This window comes from Carcharhinus amblyrhynchos, chromosome 6, assembly GCF_965287045.1.
Source record: "Carcharhinus amblyrhynchos chromosome 6, sCarAmb.v2.hapA, whole genome shotgun sequence".
NCBI lineage: Eukaryota > Metazoa > Chordata > Chondrichthyes > Carcharhiniformes > Carcharhinidae > Carcharhinus > Carcharhinus amblyrhynchos.
This window is the reverse complement of record NC_137329.1, coordinates 82912399-82927781: the sequence shown is the minus strand read 5'-3', so window position 1 is coordinate 82927781 and position 15383 is coordinate 82912399. Positions and strand designations below refer to the sequence as shown.

General features: G+C 41.6%; 1 protein-coding gene across 3 annotated transcripts in view; it reads right to left on the bottom strand.

Moving 5' to 3' along the window:
- cadps2 (Ca++-dependent secretion activator 2) overlaps positions 1–15383 on the bottom strand; it is a 660232-nt gene that overhangs the window by 172837 nt on the left and 472012 nt on the right. The gene's annotated exons all lie outside the window — the stretch shown is intronic.

Genomic DNA, 15383 nt, shown 5'->3' with positions numbered 1-15383 from the left:
CCAAAGTGCATAACCTCATACTTTTCCACATTGTATTCCATCTTCCACTTCGTTACCCACTCCCCTAACCTGTCCAAGTTCTTCTGCAGCCCCTCTGCTTTCTCAATACTGCCTCTCCCTCTACATATCTTTGCATCATCTGCAAACTTAACATTAGCGCCTTCAGTTCCTTTCTCCAAATCGTTAATGTATATTGTGAAAAGTTGTAGTTACAGCACTAACCCCTGAGGCACACCACTAGTCACCAGCTGCCATCCTGAAAAAGACCCCATTATCCCCACTCTCTGCCTTCTGCCAGTCAGCCAATTCTCTATCCATGCCAGGATCTTACCATGAACACTATGGGCACTTAAGTGATTTAACAGTCTCTTATATGGCACCTTGTCAAAGGCCTCCTGGGAATCTAAATAAATCACGTCCACTGGTTCTCCTTATCTAATTTCCTTGTTACCTCCTCAAAGAACTCTAACAGATTTGTCAGACATGACGTCCCCTTGACAAATCCGTGCTGACTCAGTCCTACTTTATCATGCACTTCCAAGTACTCTGCGATCTCATCTTAAAATCTTGCCAATGACCAAAGTCAGGTTAACTGGTCTGTAACTTCCTGTCTGTTGCCTCTCTCCCTTCTTAAACAGCAGTGTTACATTAGCTACTTTCCAGTCCTCTGGTGCCCTCCCTACCTCCAGTGATTCCTGAAAGATCACCACCAATGTCTCCACAATTTCCTCAGCTATCTCTTTTAGAACTCTGGGTTTAGTCCATCCGATCTAGGCGATTTATTCAGCTTCAGATCTTTCAGTTTCCCCAAAACTTCTCCTGAGTGATGGCCACTACACTCACTTGAGCCTCCTGACTCTCCTGCAGCTCTGGCATCCCACTGGTCTCTTCCACCATGAAGACTGATGCAAAGTAACTATTCAGTTCCTCTGCCATAACTTTGTTCCCTATTATTACTTCTTCAGTCTCATTTTCCAGTGGTTATTTTTGCCTCTCTCTTACCTCTTTTTTGTACTATTAGCTAGCTTGCACTCATATTTTATCTTCTCCCCCCTTATTGCTTTTTTAGTTGTCTTCTGCTCACTTTTAAAGGCTTCCCAATCCTCTGGCTTCCCACTAATCTTTGCCACTTTGCATGCTTTTTCTTTTGCTTTTATGCTGTCCTCGATTTCCCTCATCAGCCATGGATGCAAGGTTAAGAGAGGGCATCAGCTGGAGCATGGAATTCCAAAATGGCAGTGTTGGCATCAGATCAACATTGTATGCTGATTGACATCATGATCTGCTTGCTCGTCATATTTCTAACAAATGTTAAGTACGTACTCTAATCCCTTCACCAAAATGGCATCCAGTATGCTTCATGTTGTAAGTGTGTACATGTCCCTTGGACGCCAAATTGGGTATTCTACAGGGTAGGTGATAGCCTAGTGCTATTATCGCTAGACTATTAATCCAAAATCTCAGCTAATATTCTGGGGACCCTGGTTCAAATCTCGCCACGGCAGAGATGTTGTTAAATGTGAGGTCATCCATTTTGGTAGGAATAACAGCAAAATGGACTATTATTTAAATGGTGAAACATTGCAGCATGCAATCTCAAGGAGTTGGTTTGCAAGTGCAGCACGTAATTAAGAAGGCAAATGGAATTTTGTCTTTCATTGCAAGAGGGATGGAGTTTAAAAAGGTGAGATTTTGTTACAGCTGTATAAGGTGCTGGTGGGGCCACACCTGGAGTACTGTGTACAGTTTTGGTCTCTTTATTTGAGAAAGAATATACTAGCACTGGAGGGGGTGCAGAGGAGATTCACTAGGTTGATTCCAGTGTTGAGAGGATTGGCTTATAAGGAGAGACTGAGTTGACTGGGGCTATTCTCATTGGAATTCAGAATAATGAGGGGAGATCTTATAGAAACATATAAGATTATAAAGGGAATAGATAGATAGGAGCAGGGAAGTTGTTTCCACTGGCGAGTGAAACTAGAACTAGAGGGCATAGGCTCAAAATAAGGGGAAGCAGATTTAGGACTCAGTTAAGGAGGAACTTCTTCACACAAATGGTTGTGAATCTGTGGAATTCCCTGCTCATTGAAGCAGCTGAGGCTACCTAATTGAATGTTTTTAAGGCAAGGATAGATACTGTTTTGAACACTAAAGGAATTAAGGGTTATGGTGAGCAGGTGGGTAAATGGACTTGAGTCCACAAAAATATCAGTCAGATAGGCCAGATGGCCTATTCTTGCTCCTAGTTCTTATGTTCTTCTATACACTGATGCCTGTGTAAATTGCGTTGAGTAAGGCGGCTCACTAACGTGCCTATATGGACATTACAATGCAACTTAGTTGGTTTCAATTTGAAATGCAGAGCAGATTCAGGGCAATTTGAGTAGGGAAAACAAATGGTCTTCAGTGAACACGAAGATGGAATTTTTTTTGAACTGAATCTAATCTTCTGCTGTGACAGAAATGTATAATGTGCAAGTGCTGAATCTCTACATTGCAGCATCTTTAAAATATCAATACCAGCTTGAAATCTATTGATTGTATTCATTTAGGTACTGTGCCTCGCATTTCATACTGGAATATAGGAACAGAAACAAGTAAAAGTACTCTTCTATCATGAATTAGCTAGTGTTTATCTGGCTGAATCTCACTTCATGCCGCATTTAAGTTTCTGCTTTGTTAAGTGTTCACATGCAGTTTTGTAATCAATGACTGCAGATTGCTAATAAACTGTGAGACATTCCTACCAATTCAAAAGGAGACTGTAATCCATGCTAAAGAAAAAGAAAGCTGAATTGTTGTCCTTTTCTAAGAAGAGGCCGCTCTACACTGGCATTGTTAGTTAAGAGGTGCAATTTTGCCTGAAAATTTTCTGGCCATTTGTACACAACACAGTGTAAAGTAAATCCCTTTTCAGACGCCCTTAAAGTGGAAGCTGTCATCCTCCCATCCAGTGACCTGCTGTGAGACAAAGACCTCCAAATCCTGAGTCACTCTACTGCTCTCCAAAGCTTGGAAACAACAGAATGGCAGCATAATGCATGCAGGTCAACAAGCCTCCACTTGCTTTAAGTTTATTTTCTTTCACAAACAAATTCAGTTATGGAATATGGATTAGGAATAGGTTGCAATGCAAAATTGGTCTTAATTGGTCATTCTGTAGAGATGTGTGGGATCTCCAAAAAAGTGTTAAAATTCACATGGAATTGCTCTTTTTCAAAAGCACTGCAAGCTTTCTACAACACGGATTGATCCCAATTCCTGATTTTAATGCTGCATTGAAACTTTATTCCATTACTCTGCATGGAATAGCTCCTGACAATGATGCTTCACTTAATATTGGAAGTGTGCTAAGCTTTCAGAACACAACTTTTGTGAGAAGATTGAGAAGTATTTAAAAGCATTTGTTAAAATCATCACTCAGTGGAAAGGAGAAGGTTCAGGATAGCAAGCACATTTGAATTTCGCCAATGAATTTTACTACTTTAAGGGACATTGCTCATAATTAGATATTAAATACAACAGTGAACTTCAGAACACTATTACTGAAAATGTATGACTGCACCTTTTATTTAATGTAGGAAAATGTCCAAAGGTGCACCACATAGTGTTAATAAACAAAATTTGACACAAGCCACAGAAGGGGGTATTAGAAAGCATTTGGTTCAATAGGTAGATTTTAAGGAATGTCTTAAAGAATCAAAAATGGCCATAATTCTAAGACAGCAATAAATGCCAAAAAACAAGCCTGAAGGCTCTGTGGCTCAATGTGAGAAGCATTTGTTATAAAGTGGATAAATTAACTACACAGTCATTCATTAATGGATATGATGTATTTGGGAGCACGGAGGCTCGGCCCCAAGGTGACCAGGGTCGGGAACTCAAACCTTGAAGGGTATTCAATAGTCAGTAAAGATAAACAGGAAAAGAAAGGGGATGGGGTAGCATTATAGAGGAAATTAATGCAATAGTAAGGGAGGACATTAGTCTGAATGATGTGGAATCTGTTTGGGTAGAGCTGCGGAACACCAAAGGGCTAAAAAGCGAGTGGGAGTTGTGTACCGATCACCAAATGGTAGTAGAGGCTGGGGGTGGCATCAAGCATGGAATAAGAAATGTGTGCAGTAAGGATACAGCTATTATTATGGGTGACTTCAAGCTGCATGTTGATTGGGCTCACCAAACCCTTGCAATGCGATGGGGGAGGATTCCCTGGAATGTATAAGGGATAGTTTTCTCAAGCAATATGTCGAGAACCAACTAGAGAGGAGGCCATCCTAGACTGGAGATTGCGTATTGAAAGAGGATGAATTGTGCATAGTGCAAGATGGGAAGAGTGACCATAATATGATAGAATTCTTCATTCTGATGGAGAATGGCACAGTTAAGTCTGAGAATAGGATCCTGAACTTGAGGAAAGCTAACTTTGATGGTATGAGATGTGCATTAGCTAAGATAAGCTGGCAAAGGATATTTAAAGGGTTGACTATGGCCACAGCAGACATCTAATAAACACATGGAGGAACTTCAACAACTGGACATCCCTGTCTGGTGTAAGAGTAATTGCGGAAGGTGGCTCATTCATGGCTAACAAGGGAAATCCCAGATCGTGTTGAAGCCAAACAGGAGGCATATAAATTGGCCAGAAAAAGCAGCAAACCTGAGGACTGGGAGAAATTTAAAACTCAGCAGAGGGGGACAAAGGATTTAATTTGGAAAGGGAAATTAGAATATGAGAGTAGGCTTGCAGAAAACATAAAAACTGACTGCAAAAGCTTCTATAGCTTTGTGAAGAGAGAAAGACTGGTAAAGGCAAATGTTACAGTTAGAATCATGTGAATTCACAATGGACGACAAAGAGATGGCAGGCCAGCTGAACAAACACTTTGGATCTGTCTTCACTAAGAAAGACACAAATAACCTTCCAGAAATACTAGGGGACAGAGGATCTAGCCTGAAGGAGGAATTGAAGGAAATCCTTATTAGTCAGGAAATTGTAGTGGGGAAATTGCTGGGATTAAAACCTGACAGGTCCCCAGGGCCTGATGTTCTGCATCCCAAAGTATTCAAGTGGGCCTCGAAATAGTAGTGCATTGGTGATCATTTTCTGGAAGCTAATGTAATCCCACTTTTTAAAAAGGAAGAGAGAAATGGGGAATTCTAGGCTGGTTAGTCTGATATCGGTGGTGGGGAAAATACTGGAGTCAATTACTTAGGATGTAATAACTGAGCATTTGGAAAGCAGTGACAAGATTGGACCAAATCAGCATGGATTCACTAAAGGGGAATCATGTTTGACAAATCTTCTGGAATTTTTTGAGGATGTGACTAGTCAAGTGTTCAAGGGTGAATCAGTGGATGTTGTATTTCTGGATTTTCAAAAGGCCTTTGACAAAGTCCCACACAAGAGATTAGTGAGTAAAATTAAAGCTTATGGTATTGGATATAATGTATTGACAGGGTGGTGAAGTGGTTGGCAGACAGGAAGCAGAGTGGCAGGTAGTGACTAGTACCACAGGGTTCAGTGATGGGACCTCAGCTATTCACAACATTCATTAATGACTTGGACAAAGGAATTGAATGTAATACCTCCAAATTTGCAGGTGAGACTAAGCTGGGTGGCAGTTTGCACTGTGAAGAGGATGCTAAGAGGTCGCAGGGTAACTTGGACAGGTTGACTGAGTGGGAAAATACTTGATAAATGTAATATAATGTGGATAAGTGTGGGGCTATCCACTTTGGTGGCAAAACAGGAAGAAAGATTATTATCTGAATGGTGGTAGTTTAAGAAAAGGGGAAGTGCAACGTGACCTGGGTATCATGGTGTAATAGTCGCTGAAAGTTGGCATGCAGGTACAGCAGGCAGTGAGGAAAATTAATGGCACGCTGGCCTTCATAGCAAGAGGATTTGAGTATAAGAGTAAGATGTCTTGCTGCAGTTATACAGGGTCTTGGTAAGGTTACACTTGAGTATTGTATGCATTTTGGTCTCTTAGTTTGAGGAAGGGCATTCTTGCTATTGAGGAAGTCCAGTGAAGGCTCACCAGACTGATTCTTGGAATGGTAGGACTAACACATGAAGGGAGACTAAATCAACTGGGCTCGTACTCACTGAAATTTAGAACGAGAGGGGATCTCATAGAAGCGTATAAAATCCTGATAGGACTAGACAGGCTAGATGTAGGAAGAATGTTCCCGATGTTGGAGAAGTGCAGAACCAGGGGTCCCAGTCTAAGAATAAAGGGTAATCCATTCAAGACTGAGATGAGGAAGAACTTCTTCACTCAGAGAGTTGTGAACCTGTGGAATTCTCTACCACAGAAAGCTGTTAGGGCCAGTTTGTTAGATACATTTGGGAAGGAGCTGGATGTGGCCCTCATGGCTAAAGGGATCAAGGGATAATAGAAAGAAAGCGGGAGTGGGATACTGAAAGTGAATGATTAACGATGATCATATTGAATGGTAGTGCGGGCTTGAAAGCCTGAATGGCCTACTGCTGCACCTATTTTCTATGTTGCTATGAGAGAGAGAGAGAGATAGAAAGAGGAAACTTTTAGGGAGAGAATTCCGTGTCTTACAGCCTTGGCAGTGGAAGGCATTTGCCACCAATTGAAATAAGAGATGCACAAGAGGTTAAAGTTGAAGCTCCTAGTTTTAAGTACACACATATGAACCAGAGGAAATCCTACAATTTTGAAGAGAGCTATTTCCTTGATGATTTTCTGTACTCCTCAAGGGATCTATTCTTTGTATTAAAGTTTGAAGTTTATTTATTAGTGTCACAAGTAGGTTTGCATTAACACTGCAATGAAGTTACTGTGAAAATCCCCTAGTCGCCACACTCCAGCGCCTGTTCAGGTACATTGAGGGGGAACTTAGCATGGCCAATGCACCTAACCAGCATGTTTTTTGGATTGTGGGAGGAAACTGAAGCACCTGGAGGAAACCCATGTTGACATGGGAAGAACGTGCAAACTCCACACAGTGACACAATCTAGGAATCGAATCCGAGTCCCTAATGCTGTGAGGCAGCAGTGCTAACCATTGTGCCACCCTCATTTTTGATGGAATTCGTGGTTGGTGAGCTGTTACCAATATCTCACCTAGCTGCCACATTCTGAGTGTGCGCCATTAGAGTTTGCAACCGAACAGATATGACAGTCAAATGTTACCTGACCTCATTGAGCGTCCACACATCCGCAGTCAGGAGCAGGAAGCCTGACAGATTTCCCCCATCCTACTGCGAGGTCTCAAACCAGTTGTAAAGAAAAATACGAAATAAACTGCATTCACATTGCAGCTTTTACAACTTCAGAGCATCCCAAAGCACTTCATAGCCAATGAAATAGTTTTTAAGTACAGTTATCGTTGTAATGCAGGAAACACAACTGCTGGAACTTTTCAGCCTTCATGCTGGCAGCATCCTCTGGTCCCATCAACGGTGCAACCCAAGGCGAGTGCGCATTCAAAGGGAAACCCCATTGATAATGGCGGGATCAGAAGATCTTGCCATCAGCCTATGTCGGACAGCCTTCTGCTGTGGCGCAACACACAGTGGGTTGCTTGGTAAATCCCACCCAATGAATTTATGCACAGTAAGTGTCTATTAACAGCAGTAAGTAGTGACAAAATAACATATTCACTCATGTAAAAGTCAAAATTTTGAGACCAGAAGTTGACTTTTACACAGTCATGTTTTTGAGGAGTTGACATGTATACTTGATTTAGGCCAGGCTGAATGGACAAGGTGACCTCTAGTGGTTAGGAAGCTTAGGTTTTGCCAAATTAATTTAAGTATTTTTTACCCCATTATAAAAGGGAGCTGAAGTCTATTAAATGAACTTTCCAAACCCCCTGCTCAGTATTCTTAACAATATTCTACTTTTGTAAACCTAGCTCGTAGCTGTACTTCGACTCCAATTCATAAAAATCTCCTTCCTTTCCTCTAGTCTTTGAATGATATGTCAGTGGATCCACTGTCCACTCTTGGACTATGCAAAGTTCCTGATGATATTTCTTTCATATTGAAAATAAAATAAACCGGCATTTAGAATCTCTGCTACTGAGCTATCATTGAAATTAGCTTTTTTTGCAACTTCTGCAACAACTAGGGTTTATTTTTGCTATTGTTACCCAAGGAAGTGAAGTAATTGACTGGTTACTTTCACTCTTGCCTTTCCAATTGTAGTCCAAGGCTGTGAGTCTCTGATCAGTGCCCAGAAGAGATGGCCTGCCGTTTTCTCATTGGGATGGAGGGAGGATAAGTGTTGTTGATCAAGTGACACACATGAGCTTCGCCCAAGTACTGGTATTGCAAATCCTTGAAGCGAAATGATGCATAAAGTAATCTAATAAGCTCCTCAAGGCACTGACTGATTTTGTGAGAAGCAACATAGAAAGGTAGGTTTGACTCCCAACTTGTGTCAAGTTAGTTGCAATCGATCAGATACGAATAATTGGCCCTAGGCTTCCTGAGCTAAGGAAAGGCGCTTCCTGCTCACAATCTTGGTCTAGTGATTCCCACTAAAAGGTTAACATGAGAACATATAATCAAACTTAAACATTTCATCTCCCACAGGCAGAAAGCCTTCCGGAATTTGCTTCCCTGAATAACTGTGAACTATAGTTACTTGACTGAGGCGGGTGAAGTGCTGCTGCAGTTATCAAACTATAATCCAGACTAAAGGGCTTACTCCATCAGGACAGAAGATTGGAAAAATAAAGGGGCTCTAAAAATAAACAACCGTAAAAAGGGCAGATATATTTGAATATTAGAATATCACTGCACAGAGTTACCACCATCATCTGAAAAACATGAAAGCAGAGATTTTCTGATGACTAAATGGATTGTTGGCAAGCACTTATCAAATACAGAGGTTGGATCATTTGGCCAGCTAAGAATATTGTACTTAAAGGATAATTTAGTCCCACATTTTCATTATAATAATAAAAAATTAGTCAGATTACAGTATCTGTCAAAAACCTATTCTAATATTTTGTAAAAATAATTAATTATAAATCAGTGTTGTATCTTTGGCTTCCATTTTGGTATATAGGTGAATACAGAGCAACAAATGTGGAATAATTCCTGCAGATTTAGACAAACCACAGGTAATAGTCAAATCTCATCATCTTTAACACAAAGCTTTGCTGCACAAGTTAGAATCTTCCAGCAAAGAATTAATGGTTTGAAATGTCTCAGTGCAGTGAATACAAGTCATCCTGTCAGAATAACTATTGCCAATTTTCTGAGGGGGTCACCCAAGGTTAAGTGGTTACAGTGATACAAATGTATTTTAAAGCTGTGTCAGCCTTTGCTAGAGGCACAGGTTTGTCACCTTTCAATGGTGAAAGTTATCACAAGACGCAAAGAAACGGTTTATGTTATTTAGAAAGCATGTCATTCTGTCAATCATTGTCGACCTGCTTGGTCAAAGTAGATTGATGAGGTTGAAACTAGCATGTGAAAGCAGAGCAAGTGATACCATCAGATCAAAAGGATCTGGGTATTGTATCAAAACAATTAGATAAATATGACCTGAATTAGTGAGTAACATCTCTGTGATGTCCCTGTGCAGACATGATGGCAGTGTGTCACCTCCTTTCAGCTCAAAGACCGACATAAGATGGTAATTTCTGACTACTGTTCACCCTGTTCATGAGTTGTCAGAGTAGATTGGAGTCAATGCAGAGATGTTGGAGGATTCTGTCATAATCAGGCTCACTCTAGTGGGTGACAGTTCGAAGTTACAGTTGCCAAGAGCCAATTAAGGTTACGTAAGATGACAGGTGAGAAAGGTAAGCCAGGAAGATGTCACTTTTGACAACCTGCACTTGAAACAAATATTAGTAAACGGTCGAGAATCTGTCACTTCAGCTACTGCTTTTAATAACCGCTCAGACAAGTGCTGTCACGTTACATAAGGAAATCAAACTTTCTGTAATGGAAACTATGGAACATGGCTGCATTATTTACAAAGCAAAATTTATATCTGATGCCCAAAGATGTTTGTGTGTGGTGCTTCTAACGGGAAAGGAAAGGAAGGGGATTTTAAGTTGAAGTAAACTGAGTTAGATAAAAGGAAGAAAGGCTTAACAAATATGTGAATTAAGAGCAAGATTAGGCGACTCAGCCCCTTGAGCCTGCTCCATCATTCATTAAGATAATGGCTGATCTGACTGTAACCCTAACTCCACATTCCTGCCTAACCTCAATAAACTTTCAACTTCTTGCTTATCAAGAACCTATCCATATTTGCCTTCAGTTCCAAAGACTCTCAACCTTCCGAGAAAAAAAAGTTTCTCCTCATCTCTGGCCTAAATAGTCAACCCTCTAATTTAAACAATGACCTCTAGTACTAGATTCTCACACAACAGGAAACATCCTCTTCACATCGACCCTGTCAAGACCCCTTAGGATCTTCTATGTTTCAATCAAGCCATTTCTTTTCTTCGAGACTCCAACGGATACATGCTTTCCTTGATAAGACAACCCACCAATCCAGGTAGTAGTCTGGTAAGCCTTCTCTGAACTGCTTCCAATGCATTTACATCTTTACTTAAATAAGGAGATCAATACCATACACAATACTCCAAAGGTGGTCTCACCAATCCTCTCTACAACAGAAGCATAACCCCTTACCTTTGTATTCAAATCCTTTGTAATAAATGATAACATTCTGTTAGCATTCCTAATTACTTTTTGTATCGGCACGCAAGCCTTTTGCAGTTCATGCACCAGGACACCCAGATCCCTGTGCAAATGTGTTCTGCAATCTCTCATCTTTGAGATAATACACTTCTTCTTAATGCTTCCTGCTAAAATGGTCAATTTCCCTTTTTCCCACATTATACTCCATTTGTCAGATTTTTGCCCAATCACTTAATTTATTTGTATTCCTCTTTAGCCCTCTGTGTCTACTTCACATTTTACTATCTTGCCTGCCTTTGGTCGTCAGCAAATTTAGCAATCATACCTTGGGCCCTTCAACCTAATAATTAATAGAAATTGTAAAACCATTGATCCTTGTGACACAACTCTTGTTACATCTTGTGAAACAGAAAAAAGACTCTCTTTTCTCTTAACCAGCCAATCTTCTATCTATGCCCCTAAACCATAAGCATTTATTTTTTGTAGTAACCTTTGATGTGGCACCTTATCAAATGCCTTCTGGAAATCTAAATACAGTATTTCCACTGGTTCCCCTTTATCAACAGCACATGTACTTCTTCAAAGGACTCCAATAAATTAGACACGATATCCCTTGCACAAAACCATGTTGACTCTGCCCGATTATCCTAATTTTTTCCAAGTGGTCTGCTATTTGGGGGGCAAGAGCAGAGGGGGGGAGGGGTGGAGATTCTCCCATTGTGAACCCCCTAATTTTCTGGTGGGTTCCTTCGGAAGATGCGCGCGTGCGTCGATTCATGGGATTCGCCCGTGTTCTGGATGCATGCGTGTCTCCCACCTCTGGAAATCAGGCACGGTCACGACCATGCAGGAAACCGCCGGGAAGACCAGGTAAGTACTTTAAATCTATTTTTAATGTTATTTAATGTAATTATCAAACCCCAGACTGAATTCTCCAGGCCTGATAGCATCTCCCTCCCCACCAGTGCAATTTCATTCTGGCAGGGTTTAAAGCAGCTCCCCACTGTTGGGGAACTAGTGGGAGATCCCACTGGATGAAGGAGAGGCAAATGGGGCCCCCCAGTAGGTCAGGCAGCAGGTAGGGTGGTGTCCCCTGGTATGGGCACCCTGGCAGTGCCAGTCTGTGCCTCCTGGCACTGCCCATGTGCCCCTGGACATACTGCCCATGTCTGGGGGCACTATGGCAATGCCCACTAGAATCAGGCAGTGCCAAGAGGCAGTGGCCTATTGGGTGCAGGGCATAAGGGTAATTGGTGGGGGTGAGGTTCCCACTGCCACTCTGCCATTTGAATCCAGACTGGAGGGAGGCCAGCGAATGGGGTGGGCTTGGGGTGTCTGTCTCCTGTTGAGGGAGGGGAGTCTGCCAGGTTAGGAGGGTGGGGACTAGAGATCAGGGCGCTCTGGGATTGGGGGGGGTGGTTCAGGGCTGGCCTGGAAATGGTCATGCCCCTCCACCCCCACTCCCCTGCCCTGAGTTTTAATGATATTTATGACTGTAATTTCTGCATTGCACAGAGTGTGGGAGATCTGTGTTTAAACACCTCTGAAAGAACAATCATGATTTACATCATTTTTCCCACAAATTCAGCATTTCAAACTTTTTTGGGAGAATTGCCCTCGTCGTCCTTAATAGGGAAAATATTTTAAGGTATCTGTCCTGTGGTTTCCTACTTTTTGTTTCCTTCCCTTTTTTGGATACAGACCACATTTCACAACCTCAGGATGTCTCATTCCTGTCTGCAGTCAACTTCTGAAGTATAGTCACTGCTGAAATGTAAACAACTGCAGTGTCAGGACAGCACACATTTGCAGTTATCTTAACTCAACAAAATAGTTTTGGAAGGGAGAGTTAGTTATTATGGCAGTTTTTCTGAATACGGCTGCACTGATGGTGGAAAGTCCAGGCAGGCTAAGCAGAACCTGCCAAGAATGTACACCTGGAGCTTGTGTGGATACCCATCACAGTTTTTCTGTCATGTAAAATCATGATGAATACTCTGATTATTTGCTTCTGTGGATGGCTCTCTCCATTAGTAAAGATCGTTCCAATGATGTGTCTGAATGTCTCCACTTTCTTACCCATTTTTATTATCTCAAACTCAACTTCTTTGATGGTCTCTTTCCCAATTTTTGGAACACCACCATTCAGAAACTCCAGTTCACTCAGAAGCCTGACATCACTAAAAGAGTAGTGTGTCATGCCATCCAGTTTTAGATTCACTTTTGCCTGTGAGCAGAACACAGCTCTACTGCTATCTTTAGCTCCCTCCTGTTCTCATGTGCCAAGTCTAAATAAATGAACCTACAATGTGCTTACCCAATCCCTTAGGACTGACTGCTACCCTTATATCATTATAACAACACACCAATGGCATCCTCTCCCTTAATAGAGTCATAGTGGTTTACAGCATGGAAACAGGCCCTTCGGCCCACGTTGTCTATGCTGCCTTTTTTTTTAAACCCCTAAGCTAGTCCCAATTGCCCACATTTGGCCCATATCCCTCTATATTCATTTTACCCATGTAACTGTCTAAATGCTTTTTAAAAGACAAAATTGTACCCGCCTCTACTATTATCTCTGGCAGCTTGCTCCAAACACTCACGGCCATCTGCGTGAAAAAATGCCCCTCTGGACACTTTTGTATCTCTCCCCTCTCACCTTAAACCTACGCCCTCTAGTTTTAGACTTCCCTAACTTTTAGAAAAGATATTGACTATCTAGCTGAACTATGTCCCTCATTATTTTATAGACCTCTATAAGATCACCCCTAAGAAAAAGTCCCAGTCTATCCAGTCTATCTATCTCCTTATAATTCAAACCAACAAGTCCTAGTAGCATCCTAGTAAATCTTTTCTGCACTCTTTCTTGTTTAATAATACCCTTTCTGTAATAGGGTGACCAGAATGGTACACAGTACTCCAAGTGTGGCGTTACCAATGCCTTGTACAACTTCAACGAGACGTCCCAACTCCTGTGTTCGATGATACGACCAATGAAACCAAGCGTAATGTAGTCATTTTAACATCCCAGTCCTTAACAAAACCGTCCATGATCTAGCTGCACACTATTCTCAAAGTTCTATCGCATGGACCAGCTGTGACGTTCTATCCTTGGCTCTGGCTTCATGTGTCTCCCTTCAGTAATAGATGAGCTGAGGCAAAGTCAGGCAATGTTGTAGAGTTAGAAACAGGTAGTCTTCGTAATGATGCTGGTAATGGCTTGAAAGCCTGTCTCAGGGTCAAATATTGCACTAAGGTTGCAAACAGTTGGCTTCATATTTCAGACAGTCGCCAGAGAGAAGGTTGGAGTCAATAGGTAGGGAATGGCATTTTCTAGCAGGGACCAAAGGCAATGGTTTTGGGATCCCAGTATTTAATTGCAGAAAATTTATGTACATCCAATACTGGAACAAAGATTCTGATAACAGAGATAGAGGAAGAGATGAGAGAGGCTTAGTTTTGTTTATTTATGAGTCACAAGCAGGCTCACATTAACACTGCAATGAAGTTACTGTGAAAGTCCCCTAGTCGCCACACTCTGGCACCTGTTCGGAAAGACTAAGGGAGAATTTAGAATGACCAATGCACCTAACCAGCACATCTTTCAGACTGTGGGAAGAAACTGGAGCACCCTGAGGAAACCCATGCAGACATGGGGAAAATGTGCAGACTCCACACAGACAGTGTCCCAAGCCGGGAATCATATCTGGGCCCCAGGCACTGTGAGGCAGCAGTGCTAACCACTGTGTCACCATGCTGCCTTGGTGGTGGTTAAGTAGAGCTTAGTGCCATCAGCACACATGTAAAAACTCACACTGTGTTTTCAGATGATGTTACTAAATGGCAGCATCTGTATGTGAAATAGAAGGAGGCCATAGAAACACCCAACACAATAATGCAGTAGGAGGATTGTGGATAATTCTCATTAAGATTCAGTTGATATGAATGGTGAGAACAGTTCCATCCAGCCAGACAATGGTGGAGGGGAATGGTCTGGTCAATTATATCAAAGGCTGCAGGCAATAATTTGACAGAACAACAAGGAATAACTTACCCATCTCAGAGTGATATTGAATGTCATTTGTGATTTTGATAGGAGCCATTTGGTCCATGGCCGGGGTGGAAACATGAATGGAGGGATTCAAACATGGAACTCCAGGAAAATAGATACAGATTAAGGAGGCAACAACATGTTGGAGAGGAAAGGGTCTTTGGAGATGGTGAGAATTTGCTATGGGAGTCAAGGTCCAGTATTGTGAAGAAACAGGTGATGATAGCAGATTTGACAATTTCCATCGACTTGAAACTTTGTATCCATAATTACAATTCCACCTCCAGTGTGAAGTTAAACCAGATAATCAATATCTCAGTGTTGTATTCTACCTCAAATGGAATTTCTGAGCCCATATATTCTCCATTACAAAGACTGCCTACATTCACCTCAACAACTTCACTTATCTATTCAGTTCCTCAACCCATCTGACATTGAAAGCCTCATCCATGTGGTTGTCACACTGGACTATTCCAATGTCCTCCTGGGTAGTCTTCTATTATTCAATCATCTGTAAATTACAGCTCCTTTAAAGCTCTGCTGCCCAGATCTTATCCACAACTGAGTCTATAATCATACTCTTGCTCATCTACATTGACTTCTAGTTCTCCAATGGATTAAATTTGAATTCCCATCCCTATGTTTGAAGCTCCAAACTCCCTTACTTCCTTAAGGTCCTCC